The following is a 19,040-nucleotide window of genomic DNA, read 5'->3' on the forward strand; positions in this document are numbered from 1 at the left end:
TACAATTGAAATTTCAAATACAATTTCAAAAACAAATTTCAACAGATTTTGAAGATACTAGAAGTGATGGTTCATTATTAGCTGGTATTAGGAGTTATTTTTCCTAATTCTGTGTGGAAAAGTCAAGCACATGCTGGCAGATGGAAGGAGCAGCAATCCTATGTAGCCTTAGTGCCTTGGTTCAGAATACCCTGGCCATAGTGGAGCCAGGAAAGACTCTTCCTCCTTCTTTTTAGGGACACAGAAGGATTATCTCCAAGTCTGTCATTCCTGAAATGCTGTTTAATTGCTGAAGGGCCAGTTCTGTCTGGGACAAATCGCTGCACGGTGTCTTCCTGGGCACTGGGCTGTGAGGAGCTCTGCCAGCACCCAGGCCCCAGATAGCCCCAAGCTCTGCCTGGCAGCTTGGTCAGGACCTCGGTGACCATAGCCCATGGTTCCACAACTGGGGGAGGCTTTAACAGCCATGCCAGCCAGCCAGCCACCTGCTTTTATATCTAGCCAGAAAGACACGAAGCATGTACCATGCTTCGCACTGGACTGTCGTGCCTTGGGAGATGTGTCTGGCACAGCGCACGGGCTGCCCTTGGCATTGTTCCCCGGCACCTGTTAACGCAACCCAGCAGGGAGGGCACCGTGCACCTACAGCGAGGGCGAGGTGTGCCGTCCGTGCAGAGACCTGCCAGTGCCACAGCAGTGTGCCTGCCTGTGCCCACGGTCACGTTTGCCTTATTGTCGATAGAGATTAATCGGTATTGTATAGCATGCTGGGGGCCACCTGCGGTTTCTGTGTTAAGGGAACACAGCTAACCGCCCTGGGTCAGCTGCTGGTGTGCACCCCGGCACTCATTCTGCCCATGACTGCCCAGTGAACAGAGGTCCGCAGCAGCAGAGCTGGGCACACGTGGCCCTCTCCTGGCTTCCTTCAGGTGCACGCAGAACCTTGTGAAGAGCAGATGCAGCCAGCCTCCTTGTTGATGCTGGGAGTGACTTGCACCTGCGGTACTATCCCATTCTAGTAAGGATGCTGTTAATAAATGTACAGCTTGAAAGTGCCAGCTGGGACCAAAATAGTAATGAAATTACATCATAAATGCAGCAGCAAAGCTGATATGGTTCCCTGAAACAACTCGGCTGTATATCCATCCTATTTCATAGAGCTCTCAAGAGGCACTGCAGATTCCCTCCCCCATCCCATTCAAAGGAGCCCCGTCTACTTTGAAAGCCTGTGGTTTTTCCAGAATATCAAGTGTTTGGTTTCTTTGGACCTGACTGCAAATCCAAGAGGCCTTTGTGTGCATTTCACAGGGCTCTGTCCTTGCAAACAGACTCTTTGGTTTTCAAGCTAGTCAGGCCCAGGACCTGCTCTGTGTTCTCTCCCTTTATATTTGTATCACTGTTCTATCAGCAAGGTGCTGCAGAGAGGAGATGAAAAGAAGCTTGGAAGTCTGTTTCTATGAAAGTGTGAATTTATTTTTAAATCTCTTGAATTATTTACTTTGTCTGTCTTTTTTTAATGACAGGTGAATACATTTATGACTTGTTCTCTTTCCCAAGGTAGCACTTGGCATGAAGGGAATTAATTACATGTAGAGCAAATGCAGCTGATGTTAATTTTCAAGTCAAGTTTCAGCTTTGCTGAAATTTCAGAAAGGAAGTAGTGTTTTATAAATTAAACTCTGCTTTGTGTGCTTTCTTTTTAAAGAAGGCTTGGCATTTGGAAAGGCAGCAGTAAGAGGAAAACAAACATACTTGATGAGGGGAACTTGTCTTTAAGGATGTACTCCGTCAGCTATCAGTATACAGCTGTCAGAGATCAGTGTGGCAGCCCATCAGCCGTATGTGCAGAGCGTAACAGACTCCAGCAGCATACCAGCACCTTCGGCAGGAATTGGTTTCAGTGGCAAATAGCTGGTCTTCAGTGGCACGAGCTGCAGCTTTGAACTGACAGGGTGATTAAACTAGTTGCTCCTTTCTGTGAGAGAGCGCATGCCCTGTGCACTGCCAGGAAAACCTTGTTCTGCTTCAAAGCAGTTTAGATACTGGTACCATCAGAGCTTAACTAAAAAAGCTCCTGCAGTGCTGTATCCGCACTGTCTGTGCAGGTGCACTAGCAGCAGGGCAGGCAGGGCTGTGGCCCCTGGGAAAATCAAACTACCACCAGCTTAAGTTGACAAACTGGTCCCCTTTGTTATTCCATATGAGGCTATAGTTAGCATTTCAGTTCCTCCCTCCAGGAGGCTGGAGTGGTCTCATGTTCACTCCTGCGGTCTGAGAAGCCTGGGGAGAGCACCCGCCGACCTGGGGAGGTGCACTGGGCAGGAGCAGGGGTGCTGGGTCTGGTTGCACTGGGCAGCAAAGGCGTGCTGCTTGTCAGCAGGCAGGCTGGGCATGAGCGCGGTGACCCTGGCAGCTTGCCAGCCCATGGTAACGTGGCCCTGCAGGCAGCTAACACGGGAAGGGTCATAATTAATTTAACTCTCCATCCGTCAAGCCCTCTTTCCGTTCCTGGAATGACAACTCATGCTTTGGAAGAGAGCAGTTCCTTCCAGCCTCCAGCGCTGCTTACAGGCAGTGGAGCCGGGTGCAATTTAGCAGAGGGAAGCTCTGTTTTAAATGTGGTCTTCTGATGTTTATGTGCTCTGGTATTTACTAAGTTCTTATGTCCCAGGTTTCCAGCTGCTGCGTTTAAATCGGATGGAGATGACCTGGGGAGGAGAAGGAGAATCTCTGCTGGGGTGAAACTGTTTTGGCTGTCCACTGCCAGTGAAGCACTCGGAGCTGAGCTGGGTGAGTTGCAGTATAATCCATGTCTCATCTGCGTCATTTCATTGTCTTTTAACAAGTAGACTATAGTTCAGTGTGTGTGAGTGAATTTATGTTCCCGAGGAGCAATGACCACTGGGTGCCCCATTATCTTTTAGCTCATATGTGTATGAAACGAACAGTCATGTTTCCTGTAGCTTATGGCCCATATCTGATAGTGGAATGTAAAATGAGTTTATGATTTAGAAGTAGAAAAGGTTAACTCTAAATAATAATAAAAAGTTAAAATGCTGAATAGATATGTTACTTTAGTTTTTATGGGTTCTACATAATTTTGGCTCCTTCCCTGAAGGATTTAGTATAACTCAATGAGAAAATTGCATTCAAATCCTGTGGGCTGCTCTGCCGTGACTGAACTGAAATTAGGGGAGATACACAAAGTAGTTTTATAGAAACCATTTGGATGGCTGCCTGCTGGGGGGAAGCACTTGGTGCCTGGGCTGCATTGTCTCTTGAACAGGACAGAGGTGGGACAACAGCAGGCTTGTGGTAAGAAGGGAGGACATGGTAAGGTAAGAAGGGCATGCTCTTGAGGCCATAAGGCTGCACTGATGGTCCTGGGGGACCTGCGTGCACCATGGCCTCTGCTTGCTGCTCCTGCCCCTGGGATGCTTGCTGAGAGCTACTGGGAGGCAGCAGCTCCTCAGATGGCGTCTTGCTCAGGGAGTGGTTCTTGTTTTAAATGTCTTGTTGGCTTGTTAATGGCAACTTTACCATTCTAGGGCTGCTTAGCACCCAGTGCCGTGGTCTGAGGCCTCCCAGGAGGAAGGACTACCAGTGAGAGGTTTTACCACCTAGCCCAGACCCATGGGCATTGCTTCTGTCCCCCTCCTTCGCCTTGCCTGAGGTGTTTGGTGAGCTCCAGCACTTCCCAGAGCAGTCCCAAGCAGTCCCACGAGCACAAGCAGAACCAAGTTGTTGCGCACAGGCAAGGTGCTCTGCCTCATTCTCCTGTGACTGCTACACAGCACACAGCTGGGAAAAGGCTTCCTCAAACCTGAGACAGTCTTGGCTCCTGTTTTTTGGGAACAGAGAGATTAAAATCACAAAGTAACTGTGTGTCTCTGCCCACGAAGGGCCCTTGGAAGGGCTCCTGAGTGAGAAGGACCACTAGGACTCAGGTCTTTGCACAAGCGGCGCTTTGCAGGGTGTGCTGCAGAGCCCAGTGCTCTGCAAGGCTTGCCTGATGCCTGTAGCAGGAGCACTTCGGGGGGTGAGCACACAGAGGACTAGGTTGTTAGCGCTGACATTCCAGACATGACTAAGCCATTTTGATGAAAGAGATGGGATCTGACAGGTTTACTATTCATTTGTTTCTTATAGATTTCAAATAAAAAAAAAAAAAGTGGCTTATTTTAAAAGAACAAATTGTGGAAAAGCTTTTGTAAGCAGAGGTGAGCGGTCTCTGAAGCATAGCAGACAGCTTTGTATTTGCAGCCAGCTAACAAGCTCTTCAAGGCCCAGTGCAGAGGGGGCTGGACTGAAAAGCAAATGCATCTTCTCAGCTCCAGCTTTGCCTTGAAGTGTTTGGGGAAAGAAATGCACAGGAGGAAGGGGAGGAGGTTTTAGAGTCTGAGCATCCCCCAGAAGTCAGGCTCATCCCCAGCACCATCACAACAGCACTGCAGACAGCACACTGCTGGCACTGGTGAGCTCCTGCCAGCCCCGCTGGCCCCGCGGCAGGTGCTTCTTACACAAGAAGCTGTGTGACCCTGTGTGAGGCTGGCACAGGCTCTGTGTGCCATTTCTGTTGCAGTGGGTGCAGGAGGCCAAAGGAAGGCAAGTGCAGGTGCTGCCCAGACATTCTGGGAGACATGGTTCCTGCCCTGCGGGGCAGAGGGGCTCGGGGTGAGGCTGCAAGGAACAGACAAGGAGGCAGGGACCTTGCCTGTGTAACAGGGATGAACTCCTTGGACCTTCCAAGTGTGGGTTCCTTGTTGCTGGGGTGCCTCCCTCTCGAGGGCAGGCATGGGGATTTGTGAGCTGACATTCTGGAAAGGCTTTCCGTGGGTGCTGGCATTCCTGGAGCTGCCTGTGGCAGACTTGCTTTTTCCAGGGTGCTGGAGCTTGTGGCAGAGTGGGTCTGTCTGAATGCCTCCTGGACCCCCATCCCTTTTGTGAGACTACTTTCTGCAGAGGCTGCTGCAAGGCATCTGGAGAGCAGCATATCCGCAATCACTGGGATGCATTTGGTTTGCCTTTAGAAGGAACTGCTGGCTTTGGAGATTTATCTGATGCTTTTATAAATCAGGGGCCTGCCTGTTATTGCCTTCCAGGCAGCATCCTGCTGACATCTCTTCCGCAGGACTGGTAGCCTCTGCAGACTGCCAAGCCTGGGGTGGTGATGGGGGACACTGTGCCCAAGCTGGGGCTGGCAGCGGGTGCTGGGGAAGGGCAGGGTGACTGCCAGGACCCTGGGTGCAGTCTGCCTGCAAGGGAAGAGTTTGGTGCATATCCCCAGGAGCTGCTTGCTGGCAGACTATTCCCAAGGAACTACCCTTGGTGCAGACAGAAGAGACAGGAGAGCAATTGCCCTGACACTGAACAGGCCAATAGAAGATGCAGGGGCTACATCTGGAGCAGTGATGGTAAGGACTGTGTCAGGACGGGGCTCTGGGGGCTGGATGCTTATCACGCCCCCAGCCAGGGTGGGAGGTGAAAGCTCGGTGGGGCCAGGCAGCCCCCACTGCCTTGGGGAGTGAGAGCAGCAAGCTCTGTGTCCCCTCAGGGTGCTGTTGACCAGAAGAGCTCTGTGCCCTGGGCTGAGCAGCACCCAGCTGTGCCCCCCTGGCACCAAGCGCTGGCCAGGGCCGGGACCGCGGAGCCTGCGGCACCTGAGGTCCTGGATCCTCACACCTTCCTTAGCACCTTTGTTCAAGTGGCAGGCTAGAGAGTCTGGTGATTCTTCTTGGGCTGTTTACACCTTTTAGCCTTGCTGCTAAGGACTGGTGTGCACTGGGCTGTCTGTTTATCAGCTGGAGCTGGCTAATGAAGGTACAAGCTTGCTGGATTCTTTGGAGGACTTTGTTTGCAAGGACCCTGGGATACATGAGCAAATGGCTGTAAGGAAAATGCCTTTCATCTTTCAAGATAAAGAACATCACAAAGCCTTGGAGACACCACTTCATTCAGGAATTAAATTGCAGGAGTCATCTGGTGTCAAATAAGTTTCGTTTAAGAGGTCGCTTACTTAAATAAAGTTTCTGTAGAAATCAATATCACTTTCTCCTGCAACTGACAGCTCAAGACATTGAAAATGGCGTTTTCCATGTAAGGTTTATTTAATTTTAGGAGGAAGAATCCCTCCCACACCTTCTACTTGGTCTAGGCAGTGCTGGTACAAGGTCAACAGTCTGCCGAGGTGGAAACCTGCCCTGTCCTTACCTGTGGGGATAATGTGAGGTCATTTTAGCACTGGCATGCCGGCCTCAGGTGCAGTCAGGGTGCCATTGTCACAGGGCTGTATCCGCGGTGTGTCCACTGCTCACTGAAGGAAACGGGGACACGTCATTGTGTTCTCTCTTACAGATGAGTTTGGCAGGGCAAAATGCCTCATTATGTATCTTAGCAGAACTGAACTTAATGTAGAGGCAGGTATGTGTGGACTGTGAAGACTGGAGACAGCAACAGGGATGCTTCTGTGTGCAGGGTAGGTGAATCTTGCAATTTTAGCCTCCCTTAAGAAAATGGGAAACCTTTGCTCTATGTTTATTTCCATCCAGCAGTATACCATGGGGAAGGGAGCGTTTTGCACCATCTCCCAGGAGAACTGTGTGTGGGAGACGAGAGCTGTTATTATTTCTACTATAGTGAAATAATTGTTTCTGAACGCTTGCTGTTTCCTCCACTTGCTGTTCAGTCTTAAGCAATTTCTGAGGTTGACACGCCATCTCCAGTCACATTTGTCTTGTTGTGTGGCATGACTGATGCAATTACAGCTGACATTGTCACAGCATTTTGCACAAATGCCTTCAATTGCAGGCTAGCAGATGACCCCTGAAATGAGCAGCAGGAGACATCAATGCTCTAAACTTCCTCCACGGGGAAGAGATGCTGGCTCTCAGGGTAGCATGTGGTCAGTGTCAAGTTTTTAAAGCAAACGCTTTTCTGCTGGTTGTGTGCAAGAAGCAGTGTTATGACTCCACTCTTGCACAGCCTGCACATGGACTTGCCCTGTTGGCATTTTTGGCCGTGAGGCAGCGAATGCTCCGAGGAGCTGAGGAGCGGGCAGCAGCCAGCACTGGAGTTGCCAGCAGACGGTTGGCGGCAGGGCTGGGCGCTGAGCACGCTGCTCTCCCCGGCACAGGGACAGCTGCTGGGATGCGGGGGCAGCTCCTGCTTTCCTGACAGCTCCTTGCTGTGGGTGGTTGAGGCCAGTTGGTCTGGGAGGGGGATGGGAGTGGCCATGCAGTCCAGTGGCACGCGGGCTGCGCTCAGCCTCATTGCTCTGAGGGTGTAGGAAGGCACTTCCAGGACATGGTTGGAGCAACTTGTAGCAGCTAACCCAGAGTTGATGGCAGTTCCGCTCCCTGCCCAACAGACAGAATTAGGTGCTATGTAAAACCACCCAAGCTTTTAATGACCTCTTTCAGACAAAAACTGACCATCTAACTTTGGACGATTCACTGAGATTCCATTTTACCCAAGGAAATAAAAATAATAGTTTAAACCATTGCAAATATAGCTGTAAATCCCTAACAACATTAACCTTTTCCAAAGCATTAAACTGATCCCTGGTGGATTCTCAAAATTGCTATTAGGAGGAAGCACGAGATACTCTCTCCTGAACTTCATGTTCCCAAAGTAAATAACAAGCCATGCTGAGTGTGGGGTTTATTAGCTTTCTGACTGGTGCCTGCCTGTCTCCTCACCCTATTTTGAGTCATCAAACATTAGCACTTGCTGCATTAGGAAGGCAAAAGTTCATGCACAGAATCACAGATGTGAGGAGGGGGACTAAGGTGGTGTCTGGGTTCAATGAGGGATCAGCAGCTGCTGCAGAGAGCGTTGGAACAGAGGCGAGCTGTCTGGCTGGTACGCCTTGCGTCTGCCTTGGAAGAGATCGGAGGCTCTGGTGTTCGATTGTCAGAGGGGCTTGGCTGCAGACAGCAAAAGGGAAAAGGTTTAATTAAAAGAATAGGGAAATTAAAAAATAGGGAAAGATTTAACTAGGCTTCTCCATCTAACTCATTTATTATATAATACCAGATACGGTATTTCATTTGGGTGCAGTGGCTGTGGTGAGGGAATGGGGACCATTGGCCTTTCTGGGACCACAGAGGATTGCCCCTAAAATGGTAAAGTGTCCCAAAGGAAACACCTTTTTGATAATAATGCCATGGTCCTGCCCAGGCAGGAAAAAACATCTGAGAGCCTTTTTGCTAAGAAGATACTCCTGATGTGGCACATGCATCAGGAGCAGTTTCGCAAGATGAATACTATCATAAGAAAACTGAGAAAGGAAGAATGTAAACATAAACACGAATTAACACTGGGATTGTTTAAGGTGCTTTAGCAGATACCCCAAATGTTCATCATCTCACATGAAGAAGGCATCTCCAGTTAAAAAGCCTCTTAATCAAGAGAGAGCTTTTGAAAGTAGCAATTAACACATAAAAAGATACAAATATGTATCTCATTGAGAAAATGAGAAACTCAGTAAATTAAACCATTCATCTGAGAGAAGGCAGTGGTATCATTGAAGAATCTTTGGGTTAGAGCCAGGGTTAAACATACCAGGAACAAATGCAATACAAACCACAATTATGCGGAGGACTGGGTTCTGATCGGCAGTCACGGTGTAGGAAAGGCTGAAATATTCCTCATCTGTAGCTGGATGTAAATGGGTGAGCCATTCACATCCTGCAGTAAACAGGGAATACTTCATTTTACTGGAAACTAGAGGGGATGATAAACTGGGACTGTTAAATGTTTAAATTTGGAAGATGATATGAGAGTTATTTGAACCATCAATGTTGTTTTTGAATAAAATGTGGAGCACTAGAGGAGTTTGAGAGGCCAGTGACTATTACCAGTGTATTGGGAAGGTAGAGGAGGAGGCCAGGAGCTTTGGGCTGGTGAGGCTGATAGTCTTCCCAGGAAAATATGCAGAAAAAGAAGTTGCTTCCCCATAGATTGTGTGTTTAAGAGCTGGCTCTTCCTTGCATGCTTGGGCTGCATCTCAAGGGGACACTGCATTTAGTCTCCCCTGGAGCTGTAGAAACCCTCTCGGGGCAGCAGTCCAGGAGCAGGGGATGGGAGCAGGGGAGCAGGAGCCAGGCCAGAGACTGGGATGTAAGGGGGGGCTGGTGCCAGCAGCAGGGTTTGCAGCAAGAGCAGTGCAGATGTGGGGCAGGCAGTGTGGAGCAGTATTTCCTGAACATTGCCCGCCATGGAGCAAGAGATCAGGAGGGGAAGTGGCCAAGGAAAGGTACAGGAGCACATGCCTGCAGGGACTGGGCTGAGACTGGGAAAGGAGGGCAGGTGAGCCAGGCCTGGGAGCCAGAGCAGTGGATGGAAGAGGTTTGCAGAGGGCCTGGCTGTAACCCTCTGGAGCCTGCAGCAGGGGATGTTGTGTGCTGCCAGGAAGAGGAGAAAGTAATGGCCGTGGGGCTGGGGAGTGCTGAGGCTTTGTGATGGCTTTCTCTTTCTTGCTGAAAGAATATGTACTGGGTGGCCCAGTGGCATACTGGGATGGAAATGTTGACCGAGCAGCCCAGCTGCAGCCCCAACCATGCTGATAGAGGTAAGAGCTGTCATAGCTCACCCTTGCCTGGTCCTGCCATGAAGGTGCTTGCTGTCCGTGCTAGCAGTAGTCCCCAGAGAAGGTGCAGGTGCTAGCTGCTAGGGGTGACGCAGCAAACCACATCTCCTCTGATACAGCTCAGCACCGTCTCTGCTTTGCCCCTGTGGAGCCTGGCTCTGTGTTAGGCTCTAGGAGACAGAGGTCCTTTTCTCAGGCTTCCTTTGGTCTGTACCTGCCCTGCTGCTGTGCTGCTTCCTGAAGCGCGGGTTCTGCTCGCCATTCATAGTGTGCTGGGAGAGCAGCTGCAATTGTGTATCCAGTAAGGGCAGATTACTCCTAGGCTGCTTCAAGTGCCATTAAAAGACATTTAGTTCTAAGAAAGGACAAGTTCACATTCTACCTAACATCCTTAATGCTTGTAATTTCTATGAGCAATAATATTGATTCCTAGGGCTGTGCTGACTATAACACAAATGGACAGCAACTGGTAGGAGGAATTTCCTAACTGCTGTATTGGGTTCCCTGAAGATGCCGAGTGATTTGTATGTTCCCAGTAGCTGTAATCCGGTAATGACAAAGTCTTGTGACCTGCATGCTATCAAATATGTCCTGGCTGCAATTTCTGTGGCAGAAGCTGGGTGGGGAAGCAGCTTTGTACTGTCAGTGCTCTCAGGGTTTTCTCTGCTGTAGCCCTGAGTCAGGGGCCCTCAGGCTTTTATGGCGTTCCCAGGTGTCTAATGCAGGGCTAGGGGCTAGCCCCTGGATGTTTCCTGCCTCCCGGCATGGTTTGGTGGGGAGGTGGGGGGCAGGAGGCAGATGCCTGGGCAGAGCAGTGCCAGGAGACATGAGCCAGCTGGGGTCAGCTTGGCTCGTAAGGGCCCCGTTACCCAGTGTACAGCACCGGTTCGTACAGTGAGTTGAGATATTCCTTATTTCTTTGTTCTACTTTGCACAAAGTAGGGAGCTGGGTGGTAACCCACAAATGCCTCACCCCCGGTTGTCAAAACTTTATACTATTTATACAGTTTAGCATACAAAGACATCAGTGGTTACCCAACTCCTTAGTATTCTGTTTCCCGTTTGTCAAATAATTCTCTCACTTCTCATATTAATTAGTTCACATGCTCTGTCCCAACTTCTTTTGGGTCTGGGGTTTTCCTGAGTCGGGGGTCAATGAGTTGGTGGTCACAATCTCCCCCTGCCACAATTGCCTTTCCCCTAAATCTGCTGAGCTCCTTGGCAGTGATGAGCTTCCTACCAGCCCTTGGAGCTGCTTCCTTTGTGAAGTTCCTTTCCTGATCAAAATGATTTGCCGGTGCTTGTTACCTGAATTAACCCTTAACAACTCATTCACTCCAACTGTCTCGGTCAAACCACCAACAACATATTCAATTCCATCAACCAGCCGGTATCGGCATGGCCCTGCTCCGCGGCACGCCCCTGCAGAGGGGGGGATGACTTCCAGCAGTGGAGGCAGGCTGGAGGGGCTGGTGTCACACTGCCATGAGCAAACGGGGACAGGACCCTGGCTCTGGTAATGCCAGTCTGTCCCAGGTGGCAGCTACTGTGCTCATAACTTCTTCTAACTAGCTCTCCAAACTGTTTTTAGACTGAACAGCTGACAATTAACAAGCTTGCTACTACATTCATCCCAGGCACTTCACGCTGAATTACTGATATGTTAAATATCTGATTACTTTTGACGCTAACTAGCTTACAATAGATCCAGCACAACAAAAAGGTTCTCAGCTCTGAGAAGGTGGCAATCAAAACTGGTGCCATCTGTTTTTTATTGGTAAGGAGCAGAAAGTTTGTTTGTGCTCAGAGAAGATAGCAGAATTGGAAAGCTATGATACACAGCTAAAATAAGACTTCATTTCCCCCATCTTTTCATAGCTACAGAGCTTTCAATAGTGCAACGATTTTTGTTTGAACATATTTGTGAGATTAACCTAAATCATGGACCTGAGCTGCAGTTTACCCTTCTGATAAACAAGGATAAACATAACTGGTACTAGTTGAGAAAGGAGATCTGGCAGTAAACAGAGCATTATTGAAGAATGTTATTTTCAGAGGTGCAGCTGCTTGTCTCTGACAAATCAAAAAGGGATGCATCTGCAAGGCACAATGGGAAGAAAATAATCCAGGAGAGGTTTTATCAAGATTCAGAGGTAATAGCCCTGTGGAGACAGTCTTCTGGGGCTCTGCAAAGTATTATGATGCTAGATGTTAGTGTTCAGAGCGCCAAAGTAGGCATTTGTATGCATTGTGCAAGGAACGGTATGTTATTTAAACATGCTTTCCTCTAAAAGTCTGTATTCTCTAATTCTCTGCCAGTAAATATGTGTCCTAGAAGGGTTTCTTCCAAACGAGGAGGGAGTTCACCCTTCAGTGGTTCTGGTAGGAGACAGGATGTACAGACTGTCTCCCTGTGCTTTCTCCAGGCTGACACCAGGTCCTCTTGTTGTTTTTGTCTGGATGTCTTAATAATGGGGTTAAGACAAGCACAGGAAAGTTCATCCCAAGTAGCATGCCCAGTGCTCCTGCTCCCTGTACCACACCTAGCAAACACCTCTGTGTCACGCTTTCCCCAGCATCACCTGAGACATCCCTCTGGTTTGGCGCTGCCCCATCCAGCACCAGCAGCTTCCGCCTCAGGAGGTGCATCCCGTTTGCTTGCTGAGCAGCACTTGGGTTAACACCGTTACACCACTGAGGGAAGAAAGGAGTTTATATTTAATGTGTCAAGTCTGCGCATGCCATTCCAAGAATTGCCTGAAAGAAAGTGGAAATAACATTTACAGTAGGCCAGGAGAACAGCCTCTTAATTTGACTTGACATTTATGATTTCCCATGCATTTCCTAACGAGGCATCTTTTCCCGATGTGTTTAAGTTCACTGTGGTCCATCCTGTCTGCATGTGGTGTCCTACCCGAGGCACTTCCCCAGGTCTGTGACTAAATTAGAGTGTGTGGATATTTCAGAATGTGCAGACTCAGGCAAGTGCTGATGGTCCAGATTGCATTAAACAAGCAGCTACAGCTCCACAACAAAAACCTATGGGGAGACAGTGCTGGCCTTGCAACACTGACTTTCAAAGTGTTTGGAAAAGCGTTCAGGGGTCTGTACACCAGAGAGACATGTCCTGAAAGTCACAGGGCACTCCAGACTGTCCAGGCTGATAAAGCAAATTCCCGAGGGAGCTGGGACAGCCTGATCTAAAGCAAATCTAGGACAGGAATTCGGGAGACCTCTGCCACATTCACACAAGACACCAAACACTGCTGCCAGCGCTGGGCTGGAAGGGAATGACTTAAATAATCAGTTACCAATATTCGAGTGAGTGGATGTTATCTTTATTCGGCAGCACTGGGTGCATGGGGGATCGCTCCACCAAAGTCATGCACACCGAGGGAACCCCTCAGCCCCCTCCTTATACAAGTCATTCATGTCTATTCATTAACTTTCCGGGAACTCATTAACATATCTCGCACCTGGACAATTAGCACACTCCCTATGTCACCCATTCAAGGATTTAGTGCATTTTCAAGTTAATGATGTTAACGTATATATGGCCCATTATTCAGGAAGATGGGAAGGAGGTAACCACCCCAGCAAGGGCAGGGAGGGTACTGTGGCAGGTACTGTCTCTCCCCTCGCCACAGCCCAAGCTCATCTGCAGTGTGGAGTGTGCATATCTGGGCTCCCCGGCTGCCCAGCACCGCTGCAGCTCTGGGTGCTTCAGGACCATTAAGGGGGACTGTGGAGAAAATGTGCTAATGGCCAGGGCAGGTGACTGCAAACCAGACTGTCTCCTGCTGTCACACACGTAGTGGGCACACGCCTGTTACTTATCTGAAGGGAGTATTCAGGCTTCGCCATGCAGATGTCTTCTCTCAGGGACATGATCTGCAATGCATCAGTGGGGAACATATTTGGAGAGGTGTGACAGAGGTACAGTACTCCTGCCATTTCACACCTTTCTGTAACAAAGTGAGTTTCAGAGATTTACAGTCAAACAAAAGGTGGAGATGAACCTTTTGCAAATGGTAACACTTAAAATTCCTGCTGCTTTGAAGCTGGAGGCTGAGCAGATGCTGCATGCTACAGCCATTGCCCTCCTGAGATCATGGGTTTTAATTCACCTCTGTTTATGTCATCTGTTCCCTGTGTGCTGGTGCCTGTGAATGTGCTCAGCTCCCGAGGTGCCTGTGGACCAAATGAGTTCCTGTTCTAGCTCTTGCTGCTCGTGTCCCGTTCATGCTTTTGCAGCGTGTTGGGCAGCACTGTCTGCAGCCACGTTGAGAGTCCCTCTATGGACCAGGACCTTTTCTCGAGAGAACCAGACCTTCCAAAGCTGTCATCTGAGGAAAATCTCGGTCATCTAGCTGTGTTCTTACACCTGCTACGGCACAAGCTGCGGGGGCCATTGGGGAAGTTAACACGTTTTCAGAGAAAAGGAGCCTTTCTGGGGGTCAGACCACCTTCCTGTGTGGGCAAAGCACTGACTTTGGCAATGCCTCCTCCTGGAAGCCCGCCTGCACGGCAAACAGGCTGCACACTCTGAGGACTTTCAGGTGTTTCTGCTGGAGCTGGCATTTGGTGTGACACAATTAGGCCCTTATATCAAGTCAGGCTTGTGTCTGTCACTTTGCCGAGTGCCAGCCAGCTCCTTGGAAGGGGGAAGAAAAACATGGGGAGGAGGCAGGAAGGCAAGCTCCCAGGTGGCCCTTGCAGAGGTCTTGTCATCTGAGGACCAGGGCAGCGTGCTGCACAAATAGCTTGTCCAACTCTAGGGGAAGTGTTAAGCCTGAATCAGGACAGATGTGGTTGTGGGCACCCAAGGATCTTCTCCTCCAGGACTGCATTAAGCATCACCTGTGGGAGTCCAGAGAACCTGCTGAGGGGAGCTGGAGTGCCTCACAGACTTGTTATAATGATATAATGTAGGGCAGAAGAGGCCCTTAAATCTGCTTATTGCTCTAGGGGAGTGTCTTGCACTTCTTGCATTGGAGGACTGTTGCTCGTGAGCGCAAAGCTGCAACTACAGCATCAGGCTTCTTGGTTCTGAGTAAGAGAAGACAGACATATGCTCTCACTTGTGTGCTTGTGGCAAGCAGAGAAAGGATATTTTATAGAATTAATTCTAATAGCACTTAGATGCTTTCTCCAGTGCCCATGACTCATTCAAAGGGCCAGTGAAAGAGCGGCACAAGTGCATATTGCAAGGAAATGCTGCCAGCTGCCTCATGCTAGCTGGGTGAGAGCTCCAGCTCTTGTCTGCAGGACCCCAGCTCCCTACATTAATTATGTTGCCCTGCACAAATCCAGTGAGATGTAGATGAACCTGAGATAAGTATGTTTCTATAGTCTTTGGCACTGCCTTAGCAGAAGAAAGTTAACTGATGTAGTTTATTAAATGTCGTAACAGCTCTTGTTTGGTTATGTTTATCCATAGGTGACTGTCTTATTTTCAGTATGATTATAGTGGAAGTAACTGGCAGGGTTTGCTGCAGCAAATTCCTTCAGCTGCCCAAAGCCCAGTCTAGGGCTTGGTGCTTAACATGCTGCTGCAGTACAGACACATCCTTTAAGCATCAAGAAAGAGAAGTGGATCGGGGTTTTTTTCCTTCAAAAATGACATTTTGAAGTAGGTTAAATCTACCACTTTTCCACATTTTCTCAGAGAGAGATTTTTGTCTGGCTAGTGTACGTGCCTTCCATGAGAAATTATTTATGAGCTTCTCAATCCCTCGTCTACTTTTCTTGATGTAACAACAGTAGATCTGGAGGAATGACCAAGGTTAGGTTTATAGTCTCACTTCAGATGTAGTGCCAAGTTATTCGGTACTTCGTTTTGTTGGTGCCTGAACCAAAGGGCAGTTGATCTCAGCAATGTCTTTCAGATTATACCTATATACCATTTTACCAATAAGGCATGAACCTGCTGCTCCAATCCCAGAAGAAATCAATGTTTCATTTCAGAGATGCCAGTTCTTTGCTCTCCCTCCTTTTGCCATTCTTACGAAGACAAACTTTTTTAGGGGGCGTGGGAGGAGATACAGAAGGATTGTGGAAAAACCTTGCCTACAGCTACTGCATCCTGCTCAATTATGAATAATAGACCAGCTCGCTGCAGGGCACAGTCCTCAGGGTTTAAGTGATCAGTATATATGAATGGGGTAGGGCATATTCTTTGTTGGATTCTCCTCCAAATAATTGGCCTAGATGTCTGCAGTCCTAGTGGGAGGTGTAAGATACAACCATGTCATTACTGTGTTTGCTGGGGCAAATGCAAAACTGTAGCTCAGTGCCTTGTTTCCAGCCAGTTATCTGTCCTGGCACTTGTATAATTATCATACATGCTTTATTGCTTGTCAGTATTTTAACCTTTTTGACACATTATTCCCTAGGGCAACTGAGCGACCTTAATAATATAGCTAATTATCCTCCACACGAATAAAGTTATCACTAGGATCCTGTATAAATCACATGGAAAAAATTACAGATTTCGCTGGCTGGTCATCACAAAAACAGAAAGAGGCACAGTTCAGGATGGCTTAATGGGGAAGGTAATAAAACCAACAATAAAGTCATTTATAATACAGGCAACGATTCTCAGGTCCTTCTATTTGTTTTCATGCTAATAGAAGATAAATGTCAGATTAGGAACAAGACCTGAAATTTCTATTAAAAATATTTGGAAAATGTCATTAAATATCAGCAATTCATAGCTCAAGAAGTGGCAGCACGGGTCTTAATTACCTGTATGAGGTCCTTGGAAGCAAAGTGGGGATAATAGGATTTGCTTTGCTCTTTCCTTGGGAGGCTGTGAGAAGTAATGTTTCTACAGTGGTGAGACCATCAGGACCCTGTGCTGTCCCAGCATCCCAGCAGGCAGCAGCTACCCCTCACCTCAGGAAGGAGCAAGGCGGTGTGTGGTGCCTCAGCAAGGTGAAGCCTCCTGGCCACTGGCAGAGAGCAGGAAAGAGACCCTGTCAGGGATCCAGAACTGGGTACATCATGACTGTTTTGGAGGGCTGCAGGTTTCGCAAGGAACCCAACCAGTCATTATAAACGGGGAAAAAAAAGGCTTCAGCACAGGTGTGAAAAAGCCCTGTGATAGTAATGGAGTGGTGAGAAGGAGGAGGGTGCATTATAGTGTATGTGAAGGTGTGAGACACACTCACTAGAAATACATGAAGGACTAGTGTTTGCATCTTTAAGTTATATGTCAAAATTGCTGGTTAGTCATCTGGAGTGCATGCTGTGAAACTGCATGCATGCAGCCCTTAACATTTATATTCACACTAAGAAAGGTTTGGGAGCATGAGTGAGCAGCGGTGGGAATACGGAGGGAGCAGAAGTTTCCCAGGGAATGGCTGAGACTCCTTGTGTGAGCCCAGGGCAGCAGCCAGAGGAGTGGTGGAGCAGGAGGCTGCTGCCCTAGCGCCCCAGGGGAACAGCCTGGGTGGCCTGGGGACGGTTCTGTGCTGGGACAGGAGGTGCCACAGGTGCTGCCCTGTGCATGCAGGTGTTGGGGAGCTGGAGCAGATCAGGGCTGGCATGGTGCTCCCCAAAAGTGTGGGTGCTGCCGTGGCTGGAAAAGCAGGAACAGCTCTTCCTGGCGAGCAGCCTGGTTTGGACCATCCTGGCTCTGGGTACTCTCTTCAGCATTCATCTCAGTGCAGGGATTAATCTGAAGGTGTCTGTGGGATGCAGGCTGGGGAAGGGGTGGGGAAGGGAGGGTGATGGAAATCGTATTTGTGTCTGTGCTTAACATTCATGGTGTGTTCTCGCTTGCATTTCTTCTAAACAAGCACTTTGAGGTCTGAGCCCTAGTGCCTCTAATCTAGTGAGCGCCTTATTGATCAAGTCTTGCCATTTGATCCCCTGAGCTACCTAGTGCTGCACAAAAGGGGTAAATTGCTCCTTATATTTTAAACAATCAGAGTTTTTAGTGCAGGTAGACCCATATGATAAATACAGAGGCACAGCTGGGATGAGAATAGCAAAAAGCAGAGGGATAATTAGCAGCTGGAACACCACAAAGCAGTTCCCTAGCCGAGGCCCTGGAGGAAAGTGATACATTCATCATGCTGCTCTCTGGGCTGATGCTACAGCTCTGGGGTGTGAGGTATTGAATTACAGTCTCTAGAAAATATTGTTTGGGGAGTGTTGAGGAGAGCTGGTAAACAATGTGCTGGAAGGTGACAGATCTGTTTGCAGCTTCATATAGTGCTTTCACAGTAAAAAGAGCCATCCGGGGTTTTTCCATCACTGCCCTGCCCGTCAGAACTGGCAGGCAGCGGGCTGTCTGCCAGGCCTTGGTGGGGAAGTCAGACCCAGCAGCCAGTGGGCTTGCTTAGTTCTGATGACGGTTTTCTTTAAACGATTATTTTATTACTGAGCGCAACACTAACAATGGCTGATGAATCTCAAGCTTAATGAAGCACCATCTGTGATTCAGCTGTTGTAGAAAACAACGTATAGAGAGCTCTTAACACTGGCTTTGGACGTAGTCTAGCCTGGACAGCCCTTCTGGGCTCTCCTGCTGTTGGTGTGGTGTCTCAGGGGGTGCTACAGAGACTCCGTGCTCAGCGTGGTGGTCCGCATGGTCTGGGCATAGCTGGCAACCTCTCGTGTGCTTCTGCCAGGGGCTGCACCCTCAGCTGCATGAAGGTGGGGATGCTGCAGGCAGCCAGGATCTGCTCTTTAAGATGCTTTCCTTTCCATTCCCCCTTCTTCACATGGAATCATTCAGAAGACTTTGATCTAAGATGACACTTCACTCCTGCAAACCAGCCGGCCAGTCATGGCACTCTCCCCCTGAGTCAAGTGCGTGCCTTGCTCTGGTGCTGCCTACCTTGAGCATCCCACATAACGTTGGCAGTGGCCCCACCGTGCAGTGCCCAGCTGTGAGTCATGCAGTAAAGCATACACCAAAGTAAAAAAGGGTGAATACTAGGTTTTCTCTCATATGCTGCATTCCTCTGGCAGCAGGAAATAAGCACTCATTTACTTTATTACTTAAATGGGTGATTCCCATAGCCACTGTAATGAGTGGTGTCTGCGCACAGGGGACAAACAGGAGATTAATGGTCAGATTTTCTCTGCGTGTTGGTGAAAGGGAGGGTTTTAAGGTGGTCTGCTACCTGTTAAAAAACCCCATTAAAATCTCAGAGACAGAAAAAGACACATAAGAATAATTTACATGGGAAAATCTACTAACAGTAGTATATTTCTTCCAAAGGGATTTTCCTGCACATGTAGTCAACACTCTCAGCAGTACTGGGGCATGTAATGCCCACCTGGATGCCTGGTGAGGATGCATCAGATGCTTTCTGCAGAAGATGTGGGATTTAAGGTTATTCCATCCTTGCTCATGTTCACCTCCAAGGGGGATGGGTTGTAGTAATTGGTATGGCATTAGATAGGCTGCTCCAGAAATCCTGACTGCATGGGAGGC

General features: G+C 48.7%; 1 long non-coding RNA gene across 1 annotated transcript in view; it reads left to right on the forward strand.

Moving 5' to 3' along the window:
- The window catches only part of LOC308063956, a 183,981-nt gene that overhangs the window by 45,599 nt on the left and 119,342 nt on the right, over nt 1-19,040 (forward strand). Inside the window, exon 3 of the long non-coding RNA XR_013928137.1 lies at nt 2,672-2,790. This is a non-coding gene — a long non-coding RNA (uncharacterized lncRNA). The remainder of the gene's footprint in view (nt 1-2,671; nt 2,791-19,040) is intronic.

This window comes from Falco punctatus, assembly GCF_963210335.1.
Source record: "Falco punctatus genome assembly, chromosome: 4".
Classification (NCBI taxonomy): Eukaryota; Metazoa; Chordata; class Aves; order Falconiformes; family Falconidae; genus Falco; species Falco punctatus.